Source organism: Lissotriton helveticus, chromosome 3_2 (assembly GCF_964261635.1).
Source record: "Lissotriton helveticus chromosome 3_2, aLisHel1.1, whole genome shotgun sequence".
Taxonomy (NCBI): Eukaryota; Metazoa; Chordata; class Amphibia; order Caudata; family Salamandridae; genus Lissotriton; species Lissotriton helveticus.
Window position 1 is genome coordinate 13,623,840 of NC_136062.1, and position 24,239 is coordinate 13,648,078.

The 24,239-nt window shown below is 42.2% G+C and overlaps 1 protein-coding gene across 1 annotated transcript in view; it reads left to right on the forward strand.

Annotated features, from left to right (window-relative positions):
• The first annotated feature begins 616 nt into the window (after positions 1-616).
• Positions 617-24,239, forward strand: part of FSD2 (fibronectin type III and SPRY domain containing 2) — a 490,462-nt gene continuing 466,839 nt past the window's right edge. The window contains exon 1 of the mRNA XM_078684747.1: positions 617-764. The gene's annotated coding sequence lies outside the window, so the exon portion shown is untranslated. The remainder of the gene's footprint in view (positions 765-24,239) is intronic.

Below are 24,239 nucleotides of genomic sequence, written 5' to 3' on the forward strand. Positions count from 1 at the left end.
CCCTTCCCCTACCCCTCCTCAGTGCCTTGAGACCCTTATGGGCGAGTATCGCTCTATATAAACCCCTGATTGATGGATGGGGGTAGGAGCTTAAGCAAAGTTGAATCATCAATGAAAAAGGCAAAGAGATAGATAATTTTGCTTAATTATCTGAGCTGTTATTTTTCTTCAGATAGAAGACCGCCTTCTCACTTTACCAGCACCGTATATCAATTCCTTGCAGATATACAGTGCAGGTCATGCATATCATTCTTCTATGTCTGGTAAGAAAAAAGTTGGTCTGATTAAATAAAAATAAACGCCTTTATTTAAATCCTTTCGCTAATATTTTAAAGTACTTTTAAAAGCATCTTGTACCAACTACATGTTTGCATGTGAAGGGGCAATAAGCCGTATAACAAAAACATGCTCATGTACTGCTTTTGGCAGAGCGGACGCTCTATTGTGTTTATATAACAGTAATGGGCAGTGAGGCGGCGGCCGCAGGTAGCGCGCGCTGCAGTGTAGAACATTCTCCCGGTGACACTTGAGAGCAGCCAGGGACAGCTGCCACAGGACTATATTTGACACTGGTTTTCACGTCACGTATTTCAGGACAGAGTCTGCCTAAATTTACTCTGGCAGCCCGTCCACCGCCCCTCGCAGAAAACTAGCAGGGCATCGCATGTGCGTGGAATAATCTTCTGCCAACACAGAAACATTCAAAAATCTGGACTACCCTACGGGATAGGAGGGACAGACGAAGAATTCGGACCAAAGCCAAGGTACAGAGGAAGTAATATTAATTGTAAAGCTATGGAGCTGCTAGTAAACCAATCTGACATTTCCTCTTTGCTGCAGGATAAAGCAACGCAGCATATGTACTAGAAAATTAAATTATTAAGGGTTTTGACTGGAATTTACTCATTTGGTCTCACTATGCAAGAATGGTACTATTGTTGGTTACCGTGACTGACGGCTGCAAAATAAACAAGCACAGTCCATGTTTTTTGCCCACGAATCGTTCTGAACACATACTCACGTGAATGTACATAGATAGCAGCCAATTAAATATACTTGGTGGAGCATGTTTCATATGTATGTCGCAATTAATAATGTTTTTGTGGCAAAAAGTAATTCGTGCACTTTTCTTGTTTTGGCTCTACTGCTTATAAAATGTGCCCACCAGTAAGTTGTGTAATATCATATCCACTCTTACTAGTAAATCGTGGACTGCTGGTTAGACTACCGTTCTCTTGCCAACTTGCCATTAGTATGTTAGTTGTTCAAATATGTAGTTTGCTGAATTGATTCGTCAGTAGGGCTGCGCTTTTCTGTGTGAGGTCCGATTGTTCGGACGGGTAGCGCACATCTCTAATAGTACTCGAGGTTGTTTTTTCCCATGAAAACAATAAAGAAGCAGAATATTTTTAGACTGTATATAATTTTCCAACTCTGCATTGGAGTGACTTTAAGAAAATATAAATCTGGCAAGTAAGACGTTTCCACCTTATAAAAGGAAATATGTTTCTTAATTGACGACACACGATAAATCCCTCGACTTTTTTTGCCCACTGAGCCACTCTCAACTCCACGTCATAGGATCACAACTGCACCTCAGTGATGAGACCCCAAAAGGCTGCAACCGGTCTCGAGTTGTTGCTTCTGTGCTTGTTCAGAGGGGATGTTGCCTTGTAGTTCGGATTATTCTGCATCTATGGGAGCAGGACCGAGTCGCATTTGCATGTGGCTGCTTCCGGCTAGAATAGGGTGGTAGGAAAAAAAGAAGCATTTGCAATACAATAGGTCTCGTATTTAGTTAGAGCTATTGGCGCTGTACATGGTAATGTTTTTTACATATGTGTTTTGTTGGCGATGTATGTGGTGTGGAGTTGAGTTATGTGGGTTATATTGGAATTGTTGGTTGTGGAATTGTGGGGTATGGAATTGTGTGTTGTGGAGTGTATTTCTATAGTGGGACTATGTGGCATAGTGAATATATAGTGGTGGGGGCTGCAGAGATTAGATAGAAAGGATGAATTAGAGGAATAGGTAGTTTGTGTAGGAAATGGTTATTGAACTTGAGACAGAGAAGCAGAAATAGTGTGTGAGAATGACAGAAAGAAGGGGACAGCAGGCCCTAGATGAATAAAGAGGGAGATTTTATGTATGCAGAAGTTATCTTAAGTAGAGGAGGAGAGCGTGGGTTTGAGGGACGGAAAATTTGAAAAGTTACTGGATAGAAACTGTGCTTGAAGACCTGAGAGAGGCAGGAATAGTGCATGAGAGAGCAAGCGAAATGGGTGAGAGTACGAGAGAGAGAGAGAGATAGAGGGACAAGTGGAAGGGTCACCAAGGGTTGGCGAGAGGTGGACTAGTGGCCAGCATGAGGAGGTACAGGAAGGTAACATGTGTGAGTAGTCAGTATAGAGACAGGTAGTGTGTGGGAGGGATGAATGTGATGTGATGTGATGTGATGTGATATGGTTCTTGTATAGCGCACTACCACTCCAAAGAGTATCTTGGCGCTGAAAAGCTTCCTGTATCTAGCAGATGACCAAACTAGACCGTTCAAGAGGCTGAGAGAGGATCATATTAAGGTTTTGCATACTGTGTCTGGTAGTGAGTAGATCCATGTTTTAAGTAGTTTCCTGAAGCTTAGTTCTGTATTTGCTGCACGGAGAGATTGGGGTAGTTTGTTCCATGCTTTAGTGCCAATCACAGATAGAGATTTTCCTCCTTTCGTCGTCAGCCTGAACTTGGGGACAGTGAGCAGATTTGATGATGATGATCTCAGTTCACGTACCGGATGGTATTGTTTAAAGTATTTTTGTAGATAGGTTGGGCCTTGGTGATGGAAAACTTTGAAAGAGATTATCAGGACTTTAAACAGAATACGTTTTTGCATTGGGAGCCAGTGTAGTGCGTCTAGCGCGGCAGAGGCTGAAGATGTTCTTGCCCAGCCCAGGACTAGTCTGGCCGCGGCATGCTGTACCATCTGAAGTCTATGCAGGGCAGATCTGTTTAGCCCTGCATACAGACTGTTGCAGTAGTCCAACCTAGATGTTATCAGTGTCACTGCAACAGTCCGTCTAGCACTCAGAGGGAGCAGCTTAAAGAATTTTCTCAGGCCTCTTATGATATTGAAACAGTTTCCAGCTACTTCTTTGGTTTGTTGGTTAAAAGACAAAGTGTTGTCAAATTTAACCCCCAGGTTTCTTACTGCATTGACAGTATTGGGTGGAGCCTCTGCCTCCAGGACTGAGGGGAAAAACAGTTATTGGGGCCAAAAGGTATTATTTCTGTTTTAGCAGAATTACATTTAAGATGATTGCTGGTCATCCATGCAAATACTGCCGAGAGGCATTCTGAATGGGGCATTGGTTGCGAGTTGAGAGTGGTAGAGAGATGAGAGGGGCAGTGGGTGTTTGGGGGAGAAATGAAAGTGTTTGTAGAAGTGCAAAGGAGTGATGTGTTGTATTGGAATTATTTGCTGTGGAATTGTCTGGATATTAATTAAATTGTATTAAGTGCATTGGAATAATGCAGTCCAATCCTGTGCACACGTGTTCATCTAGTTTGAAAGTTCAATCCAAAGTTTGGAATCAGAGCCAGTAAAGTCTTCATGTAAGAAACTGTTATTCTTCATTCCAAAGAACACCACAGGGTCCACCCAACACGTGTTTTGTCGTTGGGACAATAACCCTCGACTTCTTCAGGGCTGTATGGCTATCCAAAGGACAGTTCTATGCCTAGTGCACGGTTCTACATCTGACCTGGCTAGGTCTTTCCAAAAGAAATGTATATCCAAAAAGTAACGTTTGTCAATCCTATAAATTTGCTTGCTAGGCTATCAATTCTGTAGCGGTGTAAAAATCACAGTGGATAAAACTAATGTGTAGATTCCTAATTTTAAGAGAGTACATTATTCGTAGGGATGATAGGCCAAGTATACCACGGGATCTAGTGAGTACGCTGATCCAAATATGGCTGCCAGCAAGGAGTTCTCTCTGGTCAGAAGGCCTCGCCGAAAGCAGTGTTTGGATTAGTGTACTCGCTAGATTACGTGGTATACTTGGCCTATCATCCCTAAGAATAGCATACTCATTTAAGATTAGGAATCTACACAACGGTTTTATCCAATGTGACATACTTATTGACTTCTATACTACTTGCAGCACATACCAAAACACATGAGAAATGTTTTTTATGACCAAAATAGGTTAAATCATTACACAAAACAAAAGGCAAACGCTGTGATATTTTAACATTTCCTTGTTTTGTAATATTTGCAGCTTGAATACTGCTATTTGCTGGTACTCGGCAAAATACTATATATTCTCGAGCATGAGACACACACAGAAAGATATGCACACACAAAGATGTGCACACACAAAGCATTCCACACATTTCCTTTAATATTCCCCAAAGAGTGTCTTGATTTCCTCCCTTTTTTCTCTCACACGAAAGCACGCACAGGTAAACAGACAAACATAAGCAGACAACCACACAGTAAAATCGGGAGGGATTAAAGCCATTTGAACCTCCTTACCTCCCATGACTTTTTTAATTGCACTTGATTCCTTCCAACACAGCATGATGGTGAACATCCGGATATAATGCAAATGAGCCCATGCTGAATAGTTCAGCGAGGGCTCAGCTCAGGGCTACAGAACTGTTTTGACTGTCATAGACAGATTACTAGCCTTAGCAGTCAATGCGCCTATCCTTTCATGAGTACCGGTACTCTCCTCGGCAATAGAGAAGTGCCGGTACTCAGAGTGATAAAAATAAGAAGTGCCGGTACTCAGTACCTGTGAGTAACTGCCCATTTAAAGCACTAGATTTAGGGCAATTCATGCAACGTGTACTGTCGACAAAAGCCACATATTCTGGTTTCAGCACTGATAGCGATCTTTACAGCTATAATAATATTCACACTGGGGATATAGGATTGGCCCCACCAGGTACGTACTAATCCCACTGTTACATGCTACTCCCCCTTAAGTACGCCTGGTATTGTCATTCAAAGCGGGCTAGAGGCTAGTTCATGGTCCGGAACTGCTACCTATATTGATAAATGTGTGTGGAATCAAATTGCTCTAATGGAAGAGATCCTTCGTAGGACGAGAACCCTCACTCAACCGAGGATGACATGCTTCATCATTGGGTCTCCTCCTTACACCCGGACTGTGAGGTCCATGGTATGGTCCACAACTCCCCTAGTTGGGAGGAGCAGAGGTGCCCTGGAACCTCTTCTGGGGACCACATGCAGGCAGAAACATGTTAACCATTGAGAGGGGGATATGTTAGCCCTACCCCGGGGGACCTACAGAATAAAGTTATTTTGTCCTCCTGGAGGTAGTTTTAACAAACAATAAACACTATTTTAATTAGCACTCTGTCCCTCACTGACCTCATTTCCATCGCTCATCAAAACACCTCTGCTCCTCCCAACTAGGGGAGCTGTAGCCCACACCATGGACCTCACAGTTCGGGTGTGAGGAGGGGACCCAATGATGAAGCATGTCACCCTCGGGTGAATGAGGGTTCTTGTCCTAAGAAGGATCTCTTCCATTAGAGCAATTTGATTACACACAGGTTTATGAATACAGGTAACAGTTCTGCGCTATGAACTAGCCTCTAGCCTGCTTTGCATGACAATACCAGGCATACTTAAGTGTGAGTTGCATCTTTACAGCTATGCCACTTTTCTCCTACAGAGAGGGTAGCTTTCGCCTTTTTAAACAGAAATACAAAGTATTCAACCTCCTCCAGATTCCCAATCAGCTTCTGTGGTGAACATAAACAAAAGGATTAAAAGTACACATATATGCCTCGAAGCCATCTGTAGCAACTTATTTACCCCTAAACAACACCAATGTAACGACAAACATTTTGGAGTAAAGTGAGAAAAGCGAATACTTTGTAGCTGTGTTGAGAAAGGAGACAGAAAGACTCCAGTAAGAAAATTAGCACATTTCTAAACAGCGCAATGTTTGATGTGACCGGCATATGTGTGTATTTTTGGCATGTAAATATAAAGTGATTTCCCTAAAATCTTTGTATTGGAACCTTTATTCAAAGCTTGGAAACTACTTTAAGCTATATCCTAACAGACTCCGTTTCGTAAGTAAAACAAATCCCAAATCAAATTAAATAGAAAGCTTGTTACTAAAGCAACAAATACCCCAAAGACAGACAAACAAAAAAGGGATTGCAGAACGCAAATACAGTAATAAAAAAAGGAGGGTTGCCTGTTATTTACACAAAAGCACTAGGAACGAGTTTCTTAAGGAATTTATTCAGCCTAATGTTTACAGCCGTATACCTCACAGCCAAAATCACTTTTATTTATTTCTACTCTGCGAAAGAACAACATCCTCTGTGTCCTTGCTGGTGACTGCGGTTAAATAAACATAATGCAGTGTTAGTTTTTGTTAGTTTTATGGGTTGTTTGATGGAAAGAACATCCTAAAACGGGTTCATCAAATTTAGGCTGGTGCTTGAAATTGTAGCGAGCACTTTTTATGAAAATACGAAAAACAGGGTCAGGAAAAGGCGGGGATCGAAATGGGGAGATTAAGCACCTCTGCAGGCATGCAGGGGAGAGAGGCACTGCAGGGGTTTAAATTGCATAATTTTTTTTTTAAAACATCGTCCTCAAAAGATACAAGGAATAGCAGCCAACAACATGTGGATGAGAAAAATAAAAAAAATTCCCTAAAAATAAAAGGGTCAAGACAAAAGCAGAATGAAAGCGAAGGTAGGTGCTTCTCCGTGGGAGGAAACAAATGACAATAAGGAGGGACGAAGAAGGAACATTAACCAATTGCAGGCAAGACGTTTTAAGGGACAATCATAATAACCAATAATAAGCCGATGGGTAGGCTGTTAGCCCACAAATTGTATACAACAGATCAACAGACAGCGCAAGTGCTGTTGAGCCACGACCTAATGAAGGTCTGGGATGGGGTCTAAGCAACTCCCAGTGACTGAGAAGCTTGCAATCATTCTACCCATCACCTTTTGAGGTCTTAATTTATAAGTGCAACATTTATGTGAAGGACAACAAGGTGTTTGAGCCATACAATAAATACCATGAGTCGTACAAATCAAACAAAGAGTAATACCTTAACTAATGTAAACTCCAGATTTCAAATAATTTATATCTTTATTTGAGTTGACCACTTCAACAAATATTGTGCGGTTGGCTATTGTAGCAATAGCTTCCTTCATCAATATGCTAAATGATCAGTGCTATAATGAGGAGCCAATTTGGAAAGTCCACCGTTTAAATCTGGTTTACATTGAGCTACTTGGAATTTGAGAGGTACACTTGGTATGAAAGGTTGCAATAAAGTACAAAAAATTATTGTATTTATTTATTATGGAGCTTCTTGTAGAATGTTTCATATTGCCTTATGATTACTTCCAAGCAAACATAACAAATATGTATGTGTGTAAGCACAGGAACAGAGAATGAATCAACCTAAATAGGTCGCATTGGACATCATTAGGGATTTTTTGGAAGCCCTCACTCACCACCCTGGGTGGTAACATGCTTCATCATCGGGCCCACCAGGAGAAGCCGAATGCCTCCCTGGTATGCTACAACGCCAGAATACTGCGGAGCTGGTTTTTTGTGACAATAGTGGGAAAAATCAGTGATATTAAAAATGTCAAAGGACTGTACCATACAAAAGTTTTATTCAATGGTCAGCCTGATATGGTTAAAAATATGTGTGGGAAATCTACCAAATAATGTTTTGGATGTTTCCACTTAGAGTGGGGTCGACCTGTTTCTGCCCTTTTATGTGTAATTTTACTGGACTATAATTGAGCAAATCACTACTGAGAGAAACACTGCCAGTGTCCTCTTTGAAAAAGAACAACGCTGGGTATATAGACTGGGGACACACCTGAATGGCCTGAATGATCAAATTCCCTGGTCATCAGTACTCAAACGTTAGGGACCCTGGCTTATCATTACTCCCTCCTTCATTTTCGTTTCCATTTTTTCCTACTTTCCTCTAAAACCCTTAATAGGGTCTACATCCGGGGTCAGGAGACTCAACCATTACCATTATGCCCTAAGTACACCCTCTTGTTCTGCGCTATAGATTTCCTTTGGACATTTCTCATATGCTTGAAATGTCATCCATTGTGGTCTTAAGCTGCTTTCTAACATTTTTACCCTAAACGGTCCCTTCAGTTTTTGGGACCCGTCAGACCTACCCGTTTTTGTTCTGTCTCACGAGCTGCCAATGCAGCAGCTAATAAAGTTTTTCCTTCAATACGTATTTTCTACTGTGAATACTGCTGGGCTTGCATCCCAAGCCTCGTTTTCACCTCCCATTGTGATTGGAGCCCTCACCGCTGACGTCATGGCTTGACAGCGCTTGCTGTCCATGCCTCACTTCCATGCCAGTTCCCGGATTGGTCACGTCGCTTCAGCTACGATCCCCTCCCTCGCCGGCACTCTACTTTAGCGTTTTCGGATCCTCGGTCACCATCCACGAGGTCCGGTTGTAGGAGAAGCTAGGTACTGAGCGGGTGCTGGGCGTTGCGGGCGTAAGATGCTTTCTCCTTACCATCACATAGCTAAGTAAACCTGCGATTGCGCAGATCCCATTATTCTTTTACTGTAACTTTACTTTTATGTAATGTGCCCCTGCAGGGTGTGCCAGTGTTGCCCCCACCCCCATCCCGAACCGTATGGGGTGTAAATCTTTTAAATAACAAGTGAGGATCTATTACGATTTGTCTTTCATCAAACTGTCACTAACTATAGCTTTACTTGTTTCTACATCTCCACTGGCCAAGCCGTCCGGCCCATTGATCGCTAATCACGAGTGATTTGACAACGGCCACCATCTCAATCGGCCTTTTCTTCTGGTCTTTTTTGCCATAGTGCATGGCTACACGCAGGTCTGACCTCCAGAACAGCGTTTCCTTGCACAAACGTATTGTCTATGGCACTACAGCCACGTCTATTGACGAGCCTAAAGCACACCCATGCAGAGATCTGTCTTGCAAAAAACACTACAGTCTGATTCCACTAACTAAGTCTGTGTCTTCTATGTATGTATGTCTTTTTTATTTCCAGACTATACAGGTTCCTCTCAAACTGAGGTAATTCCCACAACTTGATGGTTTGTTTTTTGCACCTTTTCATTTTTACACTCTATTTTAAGTTTCACGTCCTCCGGTAAGGGTGGGCCTTAGCGCGCTCACACCGCCGAGGTACACAACTAACGGTCCTGAAGAAAGCCCAGTAAAATTACACATAAAAGGGCAGAAACACGTGACCCCACTCTAAGTGGAAACATCCAAAACATTATTTGGTAGATTTCCCACACATATTTTTACCCATGTCAGGCTGACCATTGAATAAAACTTTTGTATGATACAGTCCTGTGACATTTTTAATATCACTGATTTTTCACACTATTGTCACAAAAGACCAGCTCCGCAGTATTCTGGCGTTGTAGCACACCAGGGAGGCTTTCAGCTTCTCCTGGTGGGCCCGATGATGAAGCATGTCACCACCCAGGGTGGAGAGTGAGGGCTTCCTAAAAAATCCCTTATGATGTCCAATGCGACCTATTTAGGTTGATTCATTCTCTGTTCCTGTGCTTACACACATACATTTTTGTTGCATTTGACACTCTTCTGTTGTTTGAATACGATTTACCTGGGGGACTGAGAGTGTCCCGGTGTTTCCCTCTCTCTCAAATTGGTGTTACTACTTCCAAGCAAAACCTACATGCTGTAGAGAATGAGACCAAGCGGTAAATTTAATTCCTCATCTGATATTCAATATTGCTACTCCAATTAGGTTGAACTAAGTTAACGGCAAATCAGAAAAGTTGAGATTTCAGCTGCTTCTTGAAGCGCTTATAGTGTAGATCAGTCCTCGGGTCTGAGTTCAAGGCATTCCACAATCTTGAACCCTAGACTCAGAATGCTTTCCTACTATGTTTCAGCCATTTGGAGACTCTTTGGGTGATCATATGTTGTAATTGAATATAAATGCCAGTGCGGTGCATAGTTGAGTGTAAGACCCTATAGGTACGCTTGTTCCTTACTGCACTACTCTTTGGGCACAGTGCAGACAACTTGATTTGATTCTTCCATCCACTGGAAGTCAATAGAGTTCTTTCATGTTTTCACGTGGTCTTTTCTACATAGGTCCAAGCACATTTGAGCAACGTGAAGTTATGGGCCTTTGCAGCCTATTAATGAGTTTTTTCAGAAGTCCATTGTATGTGATGTTGCAATGACCTAAATGCACCATAAAAATGACTTTCATTAGGTTCACTAGGTGGTTTGTTTAGAGGAGTGGGAGAATTTTCCAAAGCAGGAAAAGCTACAAATTGATTTTCTTGACTGCAGTAATAGCTTGGGAAAGCAAATAAGATCACTGTCTTGGGTCCTATAATGCACAGGAAGCTCCCTTTCATTCAAAAAGAATACGAATTGCAGGAAGAATGTGTTGCTATCTTGGTTCTAATTTTCCCGTTGGAGGTGGATTTAGGTGTCCTACAAATACATCTGGTGGTTCACCTCCTAATGATCCAGGAGCTGAACATGGTGTTGCATCTAAATGTTGAAACAAATGAAGACTGAAGAAAGACTGAAGGCACTCCACAAGACACTATGCAAGAGGAAGATTAAAACTCTCTATTTTTACTTGCTGACTGATGTTGCATAGGAAGGATAGGTTTTCCAACACAGTTCTGGAAAATCAAGCTCATTCCTTGAACCTACACAAAGGTACATCATGGGCCAGAGTACTGGAGGCTGCTGAGAGGGTGAGGGGAAAAAAGGTGGAAAAAATAGGTATCTCTGGTTTTCTAGCATTATTACAATTCCATGCTTCAGGCGGTAACTCCTGTTACCACCTGAATCAGGAATTATGGGGCATTCAAAATTAGGACCTAAAATGAAAAAGTATTGCAGGAAGGCATGTCAAAGACAGGTATGACACCAGAAAAATATGTATTGATTAATTCAATATGATAATATATTAAGGGGCAAAATATGATCTGAAGCATTAAATGCCATAAGGTAGCTACTGCCCGGCATTATATTGAACACTAGCATTTGTCATTTCCTGGTTTCATTTTTATCATAGATCAGTATCAATAGGGTGGTCTGATGATAATACCAGGGCTTTGCAGAGGATTTGTTACATTTGGAATCCCACACTCATAGCAAGAGAACCCACACTTACAGTAAAAAGGCCAACTATGAACACATGAACAGTAGTTTGCCATCCTTCTCAGCCAACTGCTGAGGCAATGATAACATATTTTTATGATTTTCAAAGAAACCCATGAATCTATAGGTGTTGAAGGTGGAACCATGGCAGAGTTCACCCACCGATAATTTAATGTGCAGTTATTAAAGGTATGATGACATTTCCGCTGGGTTTTCTCTCAGTCTCACTCCTGCTGTGAAATTCTTTCACATCCACAGCTATTTTTAGAGAGTTGTTGAAATCATGACTCCACTCAAAAGAGGGCTTGTTGTTTGCACTGTAAATAGTCTATAAGAAATTGGGTTGCTGATTGCGAGGGTGAAATCCTACTCAAGCAGAAACCACAGTCCTTTTCAGGTTGAAGTCACAAGCGAACTCCAAATTAACTTGAGCTCAACCCTTTGCACAGAACAGTCAGGTTTAACCCAGAGGCAATGTGTAAAGTTGTTGTGCAATACTTCAAACAGTAACACAGTGAAAACACACCACAAAAGAGACCCCCCCCTCCAGATTAGAAAGATAGAGCTGATTTTAATAAATAAAACAAGACCAAATTGCCATACATCCAATCAGTAGAACCAGAGGTATGCAATTTTAAAGATTTCAGTGAACATAGCACCAAAAAGCAAAAAGCGCTAACTGTGCATATCTGGTCGCACCATACTGAACAAAGTCACAAGTTCAGGTCGAGCTTGATGGAGCATGGCCTGGCTATAGGGACCAAGTTAGGCCAGCTGAACAAGAGTACCTTACATTCTGGTTTTGGAGCATTGTAAGGTCCTATGTCAAAGTTGCGTCACACAGCTGAGTCAATACATTGGTTCCAAGGAGTTGTGAGCCTCCGATGTAAGGTGGTTGAGGATTGCTTGGACGAGGGCTTGCGATGCAAAGTTCGGCATCAGAAATGTGTCTCGCCGTCGAGGTGATGTGCCAGTTGTGAGGAGCTGTGAGGCTGTAATGTGAGAGCTTGTATTGTCCTTAAGGCTGCTGTCATCAAGAAATTTGTGATGCGAGGGCCTGCGTCAGCTGTTCCGAAGCGGGATGCGAGGTTGATGCACAGTTTTTGTGCTAAGAGAAACCTCGCAGCAGAAGTAATGCATCGGTTTGGTTCTGGATTGCGCCTGCAGCTGAGATTTGTCGGTTCTGGTGGGTTCACAGATGGGCTAGCAAAGCACCATCAGGCTCAATTCCAAGGTTCAAGGACTAGGGTGGCACCACTTAGCAGGGTAGGACTCACAGGTGGCAGAGCCCTGATGTTGGGTTGAAGGTTATTGGAGCCTTCTGTCCCCGATGCTCTAGTCAGGATGCCAGCAAACAAGTCATTGGAGTCACTCTGGGGTCCTGGGTTCAATAGATGCAAATCCAGTCTTTCTCACCCAAGCAAAAAATCAGCAGTCTTTCGGAGTTGCAGTCCAGCAGAGTGGCAATCCTTTCAACAGCACAGCAGTCCTTCTTCCTGGCATAGTATCCAGGCAGGCACTGAAGTGTTGTTGTCTGAGGTCCAATATTTATACCTCAGCCTTCATTTGAAGTAGGAGAGGCTTCTAGAGGTTTCCTTTTTTAAGTTTACAGTCTTCCTGCCCTCCCTTCCCCGGCTCCAGACGAATACCAGGGGGAGTACAGCCCTCTGTGTGGAGGCAGGATACAGCATATTTAAGTGTAAATAGGGATGTGCCTAGCTCTGCCCTCCCATCCTGCCAGTGATGGCACACCCAGGCACATCTAAGCTCTCTATTGTGTGTGGCTGTTTAGGAGGAATACACAATGCCCATCCATCAGCTAGACCCAGTCATGAGACTCAGGGATCAGGCTGCAGGTACTAAATGACTGAGACAGGAAAATGCCAACTTTATAAAAGTGGCATTTTCAAAATTGTAATTTAAAATCTGACTTTACCATAACAGAGGATTTTTTTATTACAATTCTAAAGACACCAACCATGAACTGGTTACCTGTTTCCCTTTAGAAGTTACAACTTTTTAGACTTGGCATCCTGGCATGGCTTTCCCAGACTTTATGCCTTCAGTCTTCCTGTTTTTGCAGACGTTGTTTTTGTTGGCTTTATGACTCTGGGCACTTTACCACTGATGAGCTTTGCTAAATGTGCTCTCTGCTTTAAGCATGGTAACATTGGCTTATCTACAATTGGCGTATTTAATTTACATGTAAGTCCCTATTAAAGTGCACAGTATGTGCCCAGGGACTGTAAATCAAATGCTACTAGTGGGCCTGCAGCACTGATTGTGCCACCTACATCAGTAGTCATTCAAACATTTCTCAGGCCTGCCATTGAAAAACCTGTGTGTGCTGTATTAAATTGCCATGTCGACCTGGCAAGTTAATCCTTTTGCCAGACCCAATTCTTCCTTTTTAATACATATAATTTACTCCTGAGGTAGGTCCTGGACATCCTAGGGGCAGGGTGCAGTGTATTAAAAAAGTAGGACATGTACTTTTAAGTTTTACCTGTCCTAGTACATTCTTACATTAGTTTTTCACTACTGCAAGGCATATCTGTCCCATAGGCTAACAATGGGATTACCTTATTAATGTTTATAAGTGTACATTCAAATTGAGAAGAGATGGGACCCCCAAGTTTGGTGCCTCTGGAATCACAATTTAAAATCCAACTGATGGTGGAGTTAGATTTTAAAGTGTAATTCGGAAAATTCCACTTTTACAGGTATGCCCAGATGTGGGTCTCGAGCTCTGCATGCCACTGGAATCAAGCTATCCCGGATGATGAGGGGTGAAACCCCCAAACCAGTCCTAGGATGCTTGTTTCCAGTCCTGGGAGGACCTGGCCTGGCAGTTCAGGCTGGACTGTTCCCATTGGACACAGTGTCAAGACTGATTTGCCTATTGCTGGGTTAAAACTGGAAAGTCTTGCATTGCCGGGTGGCCAACCGCAACACCCATTGCCCTCCCCTTTCGAAAGGGGGCTTATTTACAAAGCAGTGTTAAGCCACATTAAGTGTCTTAACGCCACCTTGTAAATAAGGTGAGGCCCCATCACCATCACAACTTTACTGAAAGCGATATAGGGGCTTGTACATATGCCCCTATATCTTTTGAGGAGAGTTTGGAAGCAGCTAAGACTCTGACCACAGAGAGCACACTCCACTTATTTTCTAAGAATGGGGGACCACTCCACACTCCACAGGGATCTCTTATAAACTCTTATTTATTCAAGGGTCTGGTGACGATTGACCGCTCTACTTAGTTCTGTATCTAACTAAAAGAATGTTCAAGGAAAAAATATGTTACAAATCCTGTTTCCTAAAAAATTTACCACCTCTACGACAGGAGCCTCAATGAGATCCAGACTCCCCTCCACACATCAACATGCCCAGACTTTTCAAATTCCCTTATACCTGCATCTCATCTTTGGTGCCCAAGACTCTTCGAGCAGCTCAACAGTCCTTTTCGAAAGTCACTTGAAACATTCAGAGCTCCTGATACCTTCCAAGCAAGAAGGTTCAATACCCTGCTCTGCACAAACATATGTTCCTCTCCTCTGTTCATTAGCAAACCTTCCCTTGCTGGAATCATAAAAGGTTAACTCCATCACTGCCAAAACCCACACCTAGGACACCCAAAAAGAAGTCACTTGTACCAGGTCACATCTCTTGGTCTTCTTATACAGCAAGACTCTCTGTCTCATTGCAAATGGTGGAAACACACATGCTCTCATTCCTGTCACACTCTGTTGAAATGCAGCCACTTCCCAGGCGCCTCGGTCTGGTCTCCTACTGACACATCTTTCTACTTGGAAAGTCAACCTGCTCGTAAAAAGGTCTCCTCCCAGAGGCCCCCATTCTGCCTTGAATCTTTATAAACTCATCTGACATCAACTTCCAATCGCTGAAATATTTTCGATTGGATGAATTCCAATCTGCAATCATATTCAGCTGTCTTGGCATATACTCTGCTTTCACACCTATTTTGTGTTCCAAGCAGAAATACCATGGTTCCTTGGCTAACTATGACAACCCCCAGGGTCTTATCCCTCCTAATCGAATTATTTTTGCTACTGCTGACACATTGTCCATCCTAATCAGAACTGTCTGGCCATTCAATTGCATCTTGAAACTCTTTAAAGCATACAAATCTGCAGTCAACTCCAGACAATTTATGTGCTGCAATCTTTCCATCTCTGACCATTACCTATTAAATTGGCGTCATTCTCTAAAACCAAATAAGGGACACATGCAAAAATGTCATAACCATTCCATACTTCCAAATTGTCTACCCACCATCTCAGCTCCTCTCTTACTTCCTAATTCAACTCTAATCTATCTCCATACCACAGTCCTTGTTTCCAGACTTCTGCCTTTACTCACTGTAAGGCCGGATAGTGTAAGAGACCAGGAAATAAAGCTTGAATTGAGAAAGAGAGCAATCCTATCAATCGAGACAACACCATTAATATAAACATTGTTTTCTTTAAAACCTGTCCTTTCTTCTTCTTGATCGTTTTCACTTTCTTTACTAGTAATTGTAACCCAACCTTTAGCGAATCTATCCACAATCCTAAAAACCCATACATTACAATGGTGTTAAATTCGACTTTTCTTCGCTTATTATGAAACCTACATTCTCTAAAAGGCTCCTTACCAACAGAAATTGCCTTTCCAATTTCATTCCCTTCTGAGGCATTATCAATATATCATCTAGATATGCTATTAACCGGACTCCTCTCTCCCTAAAGTAAGTTACTACCAATCTCATTACTTTGGTGAAACACCAAGAAGCAGAGGAAAGACCAAAAGGTAGATATGGGAACTGATAGAACTGTTTCTTCCATCTGAATTGTAGAAACGCCTGATTTTTTATCTCTATTGAAATTGAAAAATATGCATCTTTTAAATCTAATTTCACCAACCAGTGATTTTTTAATAGCATGTTTCTCAAAAATATTGATTCCTTCCATCTTGAAGTGTCTGTAAACAACAATTTATTTAAATCCCTTAGATGTATCACTGGTCTTCACCCTTTGCCTTTTTTTCTACTTGAAAAAGGTTACTCACATACTTTCACAAACTCTCCTCTACTGCCATTCACCTTTGAATATTAAGCATTCTTTTAGTGAATCTACCACTGCCTCTTGTTCCTTCATCATGTATCTTTCTTGGTTCCCTTCTTGAAGGGGTAACTTTACCAAATCTATATTTGATCCCTGAATGGCTTTTAATACCCAGTGATCTTGAGTTATCGTCTCCCAAACCGTCACAAAATGCCTTAGTCGACCACCCACTTTTCCTTGGGAAAAACCAAAAATATTCATTGTTCTCACCCTGGAAACCTGAAGAGGACTGGCCTCATCCCCGAGCTACTCTTCCTCTTCCTGATCTTCCTCGGTTAGGATAGAAGCTCGAGGAGGCCTGGAAGCCCCTTTTGTAACCTCTATTTTGGTAGGAGTACGGGGACATTTGTACTCTTTGGCCAACATTCCTTTCGAAAACACCTCCTGCGAATATATTTCGCATATTAAACTGAGCTTTGTCTAAAGCTATGAATACTGACACATACTTCCCTATACTCTTAACCAACCCTTCTCCAATAAGCAGTCCTTTTGTATTTTCTGTGGCTTTCTGGTGATGAAAATGCAGACCTCTATTTGGCCCCCTCAGTCAGAGCTATATGTGAATATCCTGATCTCAAATCAAAGGTACTGAGGAACTTGGCAGCACCCAGCCTGTCAATGAGCTCATCAGCTCGGTCGGAGGATAGTGTGTACTACAGTCCTGGTGACTGAGTTGAGTCCTCAGCAGTCCATGCACGGCTAACAACTTGTAGACTTCCTTCTCGATAATGGCTCTGACCCTGTCTGACAACATGTACATTTTGTTCTTTACAGGAGAGCTGTCCACAGTTTCAACATCATGGATGCACAGATGTGTGAGTCTGGGGTTGAGTGAAAACAGTGAGACAAACTATACCAGCAACTGGTATCAGTCCCTCTGCTGTTCTGCTGTCAGGGTGGAAGAGCGGTTGACAATTTCTACTAACTTATTGTGCTCCGGTGCAGAGAGGAGGTCAGGGAGAGGTGCACTCTCCTCTTCCACTCTCTCAACGGTCACAAGGAGCATACTTACTTTGGACCTATTAAAGTGAGGTTTTAGTCTGTTAAGATGGAGCATCTTTAGAGGGTTTCTATGGGTCTGGAGAGTCACCAAGTAGGTGATCTCCCCCGTACGATCCTCAACTTCATATGGGCCAGTACAACAGTCCTGAAGAGCACTGGGCTACTGGTTCCATGACCTACACTTTCGGACCAGGCTGAAACTCCACCAGAGTGGTCTTCTGAACATAGCAGAGTTGCATAACTAATTGGATGGCATCTAAATTGCTTTTAGCCTTCTTCCAGCAGCGGTCCATCTGGTTGCAGAGGGCTAGCATGTAGGTGACCACATCCTGGGGGGCTTCCTGGGAGCTTGCTACCACCCCTTCCTGACAAGACTCAAAGATCACTTAACTCCTTTCTGTGGCACCTTCCTGCAGGCAAAGAGAAAGTATGGCAAGAGGATGTCCCACTTGCGCCTCATGGCCTCATGACCTTCAAAGTCTTGTTGAATATCTCCACTAGACCATTGGTTTGGGGGGGGGGGGGTAGGGTGTGGTGAACTTGCAAGTTACACCACACTCATCCCACATGGACATCATGTATGCAGACAGGAAGTTAGCTCCTCTGTCAGACACTGCCTCCTTGGGGAGCCCAACACTGGCAAAGATCCCCATCAAAGCTCTAGCCATCACAGGTGCAGTCACTGACTTTAGAGGGATGTCCTCTGAGTAGCAGGTGGCATGGTCCACCAAGACTAGGACAAACCTGTTGCTAGGGCTTTCTGGGGTCCAATGACATCGATGCCCATCTTTCAAAGGGGCTGCCAATGACAGGAAATTTGATCAGAGAAGCTTTGTGCTTTTTCTCTGATTTCCCACTGGCCTGGAAGGTGGGACATAGCCTGCAGAATAAATCTGAGGTTGTCTTAATTCGGAGGCAATAGAAGTGGGAGACAGGTTGAGTCGGCAATGGCAAGGTAAGCGGTTTTATTTTTTAATACAATTTTACCTATCCCATCGTCTATCAACTAGCTGGAGCTCCGTGCTATTCAGCTGACACTGAATAAAACCTTCTTACACACTATGTAAAGCTATGCATTGTTGTTAAACTGAGTATATGGTTTGACAAACCTAATATACCCTGCCCCAGAGCAATACTCACTGGCCTAGACACTCTCACTCTATCATCTCTTCCCCATACCGACACACCTTGCAGAATACACCTCAGATGTCATTTTCACCAGTGCAGAGCTAATCAGCTTCAAAAGGATTATTTCAGTGAAAGGTTCAGACCACCACCTGGTGGACCTCCAACACAAGAAAACCACAACTTGCCCCAGCTGAATTCGCCTTACCTGCAACTACATATCAACCTTGGAACATAACGATTTTTGATGACCTACCAACCCAGCTTAATTCCAGCAATGACCTAGACAATTAATTCAGTTAAAAATACTAAACATGGCTTCATGAAGCTTTTTATAGGTTAATACTACTAAAACATCTAATCATGACAAAAAAGAAGCCCCAGGAATGAATGCAGAATTAAAAAAGCTAAAAAAGCAAATTGCTAAGCTTCAATGCACCTGGGTCAAAACAAACAGCCCTCAAGACAAAATAAGCCGACATGCACAGAACAGAAGGTCAACAATCAAAACAGCAAAAAAAGTTACTATTGAAGCACAATCCACAATGCAAGATGTGCCAATAAACTGCAGAATTTCGTAAACCAAAAGGCACAGAAGGAATCCATTCCATTTCATAAGACTATTGTGATAAATTGCCAAATCATTTTACAACAAAGCAGACATGTTGCATTCTCATTTAACTCCATCAAGCAAACCAACAGCATTATTCAACTTCCGATAAACCTCTCAAGGATGGGATAACACAGCCTTCGCACTCCAGTTGAATCACCGGTTGAATTGCTGTCAAGACAAGCAGGTCAGCTGGATGCCCCTCTGACCATTGCTCACCACAAATCTTCAACAACATTATTTTAACAACTTCAGCCGCCATCCCATTCAGAGCACTGATCAACAAATCCTTATTGACAGACATTTTTCCAGAAGACTTAAAAAAGACAAACAAACTACCATTATTAAAGGAATCAAATCTGGACCCTCAATACTCTAACAATTATAGACCTATAGCCAATGGACCATTCCTGGGCAAACTTATGGGAAGAGCAGCCTTCACCCAGATGTTTAACTCATTGAGGATAACTCCCTTCTTTGCGATTTCCAAGCAGGATTTCATCCAGGGATAAGCATTGAATCAGCCCCATTCGCCATCTGGGTTGACCTTTAAAACACAGTAGACCCATATGGGGTTGCTGCCATACTTCTTTTTGTACCTTTCAGCTGCTTTCGACATTGTTGATAATGACGCACTAATCCAAAAACACAACAAAGCTGGCTTAGAGAGTAACGCTTTCACTCAGATTACATCCTACCTTCATAATAGTATAAATGTCATCCATACTCCTCCTTTCTCACCCAAACCTACAATATAAAAGCAGGCATCCATCAAGACTCTATCATCTCACCCATGCTTTTCAAATGTACGTAAGATCATTACCTGGAATGGTCAATGATTTTCATTTCACCTGCAATAACTTCGCATATGGCATACAGAAACCTCTTAAATTGGAAGCCCCAAGGACATTATAATGTCCAACATTTTTGGTTGCCTCTTGGCCTTTGATTAGTGGATGATACAAAGCCACCACAAAATGAATTCCTCGAAAACATGGAAGCCTTATGACTCCCTCTGTACCTGAAGTATACATAAAAGTGACTGATAGAAAGCGTGAAATCATCTCAGCCACTTGTGATTACTCTGGGCCCATCCCAGCCCATTGAGGTATGCAAAATAACAGTTTGGATGCTGCCATAAGCAAATCAGTATTACCTCTGCTCCAATGGGAACAGATCAGCTCAAACTGCCAGGTCCTCCCTGAACCAGAATGCAAGCAACCCAAGGCCAGTTTTGGTCTTATTATGGCTCATTGGCAGGGTGTAACTTGGTTCCAGTGGCACAGGGTGCACTGGACCCACGTCTGGGCATACCCTTCCTACCAAGGGTGTTGCACTGAACTATACAAAAAAGTGATAGATCGCATGCTTGAATTAATCTCAGCCACTGGTAGTTCCACATGGCCTCGTCCCAGTCCATTGTTATTTGATACAACATGCCACTTCAGTTTGGACCCGGTCTTATGCAAATCAGTATTGACCCTGCTCCATTGGGAAACCGATCAGGGTTGGCTCTTGCTGGAAGGGAAACATAGAATTGCTCCTGCATTGCGAGAGCACAAAGAAAAGCTGCTTCCACTGAGCAATGCCGGCTCCTGCAGCATCCAGGACAGGAACTGGCACGGAAGCTGGTGAGGCTGTAGCGGCCTTGGAGCCCCCACACACCCCCCACTGTAGGAAATGCTGTGGAAGCTGCATAGGGGCATGTGTGTTGCTAGCTCCTGCCTTGTATGGATCCAGCAGAGACCAATGTCAAAAATGTTTTGGGGTGCCCTAGGTGGGCACCGGGACACTCCAGTTGAAAAGAATGTGTGATAAAATGTGTTGATGGCTACTGCGTGACTCCTGGTGTCACTTGACAGAGCAGGCATAGTCGCAGAGGTCCTTGGACTTCCCCCATGGCCCCCAATAAAATGTAAAGATGTGAGAGTCCCAGGTGGGCACAGAGGTATCACAAAATATATTTTTTTTTAAATACAAATAATAAATGAGCATCAGGAGCCTTTCATTCGTTATTCACTGCTCCGGCATTGAGAGCCCCATAATACTCTACGAGTACTTGTTATTCGTATTTTTGGGGATCGTGGTGGTCCCCCTTGATGGGGACCGGCAGCAGCAAGCATTTTGATTAATCTTGTAGGAGGCTGCAGGGAGTGAAACAGCCCCCTCAGCAACATAAAAAAAAAAATCTGTAAGTCTCCTGGATCATTAAATCCATGACCCCAGGAGAGCTTATCATGTTTGTTTTTTCAAGCACTCCGAGCTGGAGACCCATGCTTTTGAGTTGGAGTGCCTGGCCTCCTTGTAGTAGTTTTTATGGCTGTATTGTGCGGGATGAAAAGTGTTAAAAGAAAGACTCAAAGGCATGTTGATTTTTTTTATAAGATGTTAGTAAAAAAATGATTATCATTTTTATTAAACAATGCAATATGTGATTTAAAATTAATGAAATATATATTTGATTATAATTTTGGTAAGTTGTTGACAAAGACAATAGGTCTGCTTTATATATGTTGGATTGCTGAACACTAGATTATATTGTAACATCAAATAGTGAGCACTGCTAATTACCTTACGTATTACATCACTCATTATATATATTTTTAAATGTATTTATTTATTTATTTGGTGTTTTATATAGTGCAAACATGACCCTGAGTAGGGTGTCAGAGCGCTTTACATTTTCATTTCCAAAACTGTTATGTTACCAAGTTATCAGTTGTTGTGCAATGATTTAGAGCAAAAATATTAGGCTTAATATACAAATATAAAAACCACAAAATGTTAATTTTCAAAGAAAGGTAGCGGGTAACTGATCAGGAAGGATCCATGATGCTGGCGAGTCTGTTGAGGTTATGGGAGGTATTTACTCATATAAAAGGATTTTGCTTCATTTATGAATGCAGAGATGAACAGGATTTTTCTAATGTTGAAAGGAAGAGCGTTCCAGATTCTAGGAGCTGCGCCAGAGAACGCTCAGTCATAAAGTATTTATTTACAAAAACAGGCCGGTTTCAGTAGTAGATCTCCATGGCTCCTAGAGATAGGGTGATTTTTTTTGGGCTAGGTACACGGGTGTTTGGAAATGTACCACTTTCTGAGTGATGCATGCAAACTTAAATTGTACTTTTGCTTCGTAGGGCAGCCAGTTGAGAGCTTTCAAAAGAGTGGTGCTGTGGTCACATTTTTTGGATCCCGTTATAAGTCTTGTGGCCGCATTAAGACAAGCTTTTAGTGGGGCTGTTGAGATCTTGGGAAGACCGGCCAACGTTGTGCAACCATATTCTATCCTTGATATGACAAGTGCCTGAACTGCTGTTTTGAGGTCTGACTTATTTAAAAATGGTTTCAGTTTTCTGAGGTAGCTTAAATGGAACCAGGCGTTTTTTGCCATTGTGTTAATATGTGATAGCATGTTTAAGTTTTTGTCCAGAATAATTCCCAAGGATTTAGTGGAATCAACAATCTTCGGAGTACAGTTTAATGCTGTGATCAGATTAGTCCACTCTATAATGTTTGTGGAGCTTTTCTGGGGGAGGTCAGCAGGAATTCGGTTTTATGTGGGTTAAGCTTCAGATGGTTACTGGTTAGCCTATGATTGGTTATGTTTAGTGCCTGGTTCACAATACCTATCTCTTCTGTCGACGTGACTTTGATGTACAGCTGAGTGTCATCAGCATACATGTGGAAAGATATGTTTGCTCGTTATCGTGTTTCAGTGAGTGGTTCTACGTACAGATTGAATAACGCAGGAATAGTGTGGAGCCCTGGGGAACTTCGATTGTATTTCTGGATGAAACTAATAAAGTTTGGTTGACTATGAATTTTTTTTCTAGGAATGAGCTGAACCTTGGAAGGTCACTTGACAATTCAAGAAAGAAAGGGGGAGTGTGGAACCCAGCCAGGCAATACAGTGCCTCAATTAAAATGCGGAGTGAGCAGCCTGGAAACATTCTAGGCCAAGGCTATTTCACTTTTTACAAGCCTATGATATTTCCAGCAGACAGGATGAAGGGGGAGAAATTTTAGGGCCCCCAACCGAGGTACATGCGAAACGCAAGTAGCAGGACGAATGCAAACACTCCTTGCATATTTCTGAGTGTTGCAGGGAAAACCTGCACATGCATGTTGCACCGTGGTGCACCACGTGAAAATAAAAATAGGACTACGCTCATTACACAAACAGCCATAGTCCGCGCCCTGCTCCACGAGCAAAGTCGGCATTGGGGATAGCCTGTATAAAGATGATCACGCGAGAGCATGCACCAACAGGTTTATTAAAATGACAAAATAAAGCCAATTATGCACAACATCTTATAAAATTAACTCAACCACACAATGATAGATGCAGCACGGCGCTTCGTAATAACAACCACTCAATATTCAATTATCAAAAAAAACTTTACATTGTATTTATCTGGCTGTGAAGCACCAATGAAATAGGACACAAAATGGAGTCGTTTATACTTATAGGGTTACTCAATTGTGATTGGGACATGTGATATGTGACGTATGTATATCACATGGGTAATGTAGGGTATTTTTATTTAAAATTGATTGGCTGCTGAAATTTACAATAAAGAAACGAGAAGCATAATCCAAGCCTCCGGTTGTGACATAGAATCTGACTTTCTCAGTAGAAAATGTATTTCCATCAGTAGCTGTCTGTCAGTTGTTTCCCCTGTATTCTACTGTCGCCTCCCAGAGTATTCTAAAGAACAACTAGAAAGCTAACATTCTTAAATATGACAAAAGTATGGCACACCTGAAGCCAATTTGATTGAATCAAACTGGTACAATTCAAAACATTTTATTTCGAAATTAACAAAATGGGGGTTTATTTTGTCAAACAAATTATGGTTAGTGCTGTAGAAAGCTAAATTAGGACAGCTTTTAAATGAGATCTCAAACATCTTCCTCATCTAGTTAATTAAAACACTCTGACCTGCAGATTGAAACATGCACTTTTAACACCAGCAGGAGACTTCCAGTTAACATCCTGGTGATCAACTGCAACTTTACCACCGTGTTCTAATGAGCAACTAAAGTGCTATCATTCTGAGTGTATGACAAAAGTGGCACATCTGAACACCATCTTGGTGGAATCAAAGTGGAAAACTGAAAGCACTAAATGAGGGAATTAGGGAGCTTCATAACAAAATAGTCGCCAA